This window comes from Macadamia integrifolia, chromosome 14, assembly GCF_013358625.1.
Source record: "Macadamia integrifolia cultivar HAES 741 chromosome 14, SCU_Mint_v3, whole genome shotgun sequence".
Lineage (NCBI taxonomy): Eukaryota > Viridiplantae > Streptophyta > Magnoliopsida > Proteales > Proteaceae > Macadamia > Macadamia integrifolia.
In genome coordinates this window covers 28,459,319-28,461,818 of record NC_056570.1, presented here as the reverse complement: position 1 = coordinate 28,461,818, position 2,500 = coordinate 28,459,319, and positions in this window count along the sequence as shown.

Below are 2,500 nucleotides of genomic sequence, written 5' to 3'. Positions count from 1 at the left end.
AAGGGAATTCGGTAGGAATTCAAGAGAAAAAGGTCCATATTCAATGGATGTAGATTGAGATAATCTGGGCATGGGAAAACTAATGGTGGCTGACATTTGATCCGGAAAACTCGCGAGGCAGAGACATCTTTAAACATTTACTAGTGAAAGGCGATCGAGATACTGATTGGCAGTACACCGGGAGGCCACTAATTTGCCTCCGGCGAGGATTTCTTGGAGTTAATTTAGGGAATCTTGGAGTTTATAATGGGAATCTTGGAGTTTATAATGGAGTTAAGGTTATTGGAAAGGCTTTGATTTTTTACTTTAGGAAACAAATAGGTCTTCAATTGTCTTTTTATCACCTAACCTAATGTTTCATCAAAGTCTAGCTTGGTCCATCAGCCTTATCGTATCGAATATTTTGCTGGGATAAGTTTTCATGTTGGTCCACCCTACCATTGCGCTTTGTCTGCTTCGTTGGGTAGTCTTGGAAAGGAAAGTTGTTCCAGTAGGTTTTATATTGGGGTTTCAATCTGTACAGTTTAGAACTTTAGATAATTCGATATGAATACAGTTTTAGTATGGTACAACAGATCAAGAGAAGATATCAAAATCGTACCATATCGAGAAATTTTTTTAATTTTGATACAGATATTGTATTGTATTGACTTACTATGTATGTGATACAATTTTTATTCAATATAAATACGATATCTTATTTGGTACCAAAATGGTTTTAGCAATATGATTTCTATTTGATATTGTTATCGTTTTTCCTTCTATATGATTTTAAGTGATCAGTTTTGATATCAATATTGGGATGAAATTACAACCTTAATAATAGATTTGACAGTTCCATAAAAGGTTGAGAGACTCACATCTTTTTGAAAAACCATATGCAACATACAAGGGGCCTAAGTCAATATTTTTTCAAAACCAATGATTCTTTTACGTCATTATGAACCGATACTACGATTTAGGACAAGTGGGTGAGCTTGTGACGCAACGAATAAATTGCACTATTGCAGCTTCTTGATCACAAGTTCAAAAATTAAAAATAATCTCTCTTTTAAAACATGGGATAAGACTGTCTCTACACCTTGTAACGGCAGGAGTCTCATGCACAGGATTGATCACTAAGATTATGGGTTGTTTTATTACTTATTAAAGTTTTGGGTTTAAGCGCACATCCTTATGTTTTGATATTAATACCATTATTTTTTTAAGTTTTGGGGTTTATATATGTTCTGTCTTAATCAAACATCTTTTCTGTTAGTCCATTAGACCTTTTAATAATGCATTAATTTTTTTTAACACTGAGTGGAGTGAATAAAATAAAGAAATGAAAAATGCTGAATTAAGGGTGAAGGTAGCCGGTTATTTGTTTGCCACATGTAAGCTAGATATGGACTCCATTCTCTCCTGGGAGAACCCCATGAGACCACAATTGGACTTTTGGCTCCCGTTGGTGTAAAAGGGCACCATCGTTATTCTTCTCCCAGCAATATAGAAAGAGATAAAAAGAGAAAGGATAAAGTTTTCAATGATAGAACGATCCAAATGGGATCCCTATTATTCTCTATCTGTCCTTGTTGATGGATCACAATGAATGATACATGTGAATGTCTTTTGCACCCATTTGCTTAGCAGAGATCTTTTTGGATTTTTTTTACTTTAAGACGACAATCCTAAAGATCAGGGCCTTGCTTGCGACAGGAGCGAGGAACTTTCGTAAATCATCTGCAGCCATCTCCCTAACTTACCACACTTGCCCATTTTAATCCAGATCTTCTCTGGTGTCGGCTTCTCTAATAAATGATACCGTAGTCTTAACAAATCTCGATCCGAAAAATATACAAATTTATGGGTGAAGAGTCAAATTGGGAAATCAACATCAATTTAACTCGTAAAACCAATAAAACTGATTTTAAACTCTGAAAAACCTATATCTACTTTGATTTTTCCTTTTTATTATTTATTACTTTTTTTTTTATAGCTATATCTATTTTGAATTTAATATTTTCTTAGTGTCAATTTAGAATGAGACCCTAAAAAATGAAATTGAAATCGGACGTTTAAAAACAAATAAAAATGAATTGATTCTGTTCTAATTTCAAATTTTAGAATTTTTTATTTAATGGATTCAATTTTAATTTCAAAACTAAAAACTGTCAGTTTGAACTGAATCACACTTTTGACTCTTTAAAATATTTAATCAACGCACGTGGATGATAAGCTCTATTCCCTTTTTTTATATTTGACAAAAGGTTGATAGTTTATGGTCCAAATACCTAAGGTTGTATTTGGTAGTCCAGAGCACTGTTAGTTAAAACGCGTTTTAAACGCGTTTAAAACGAGTTCCTCTTTTTTTGCCGTTTAAAACGCGTTTTCCCGTATGCTATTATACAATACGGAAAAAAATGGAAACGGCAAAAGAATCTGTTTTAAACACATATCAGTTTTTTAAGGGTAAAATAGGAATTTTATAAAAATAATAATTTAAAAAAAAAAAAAAAAA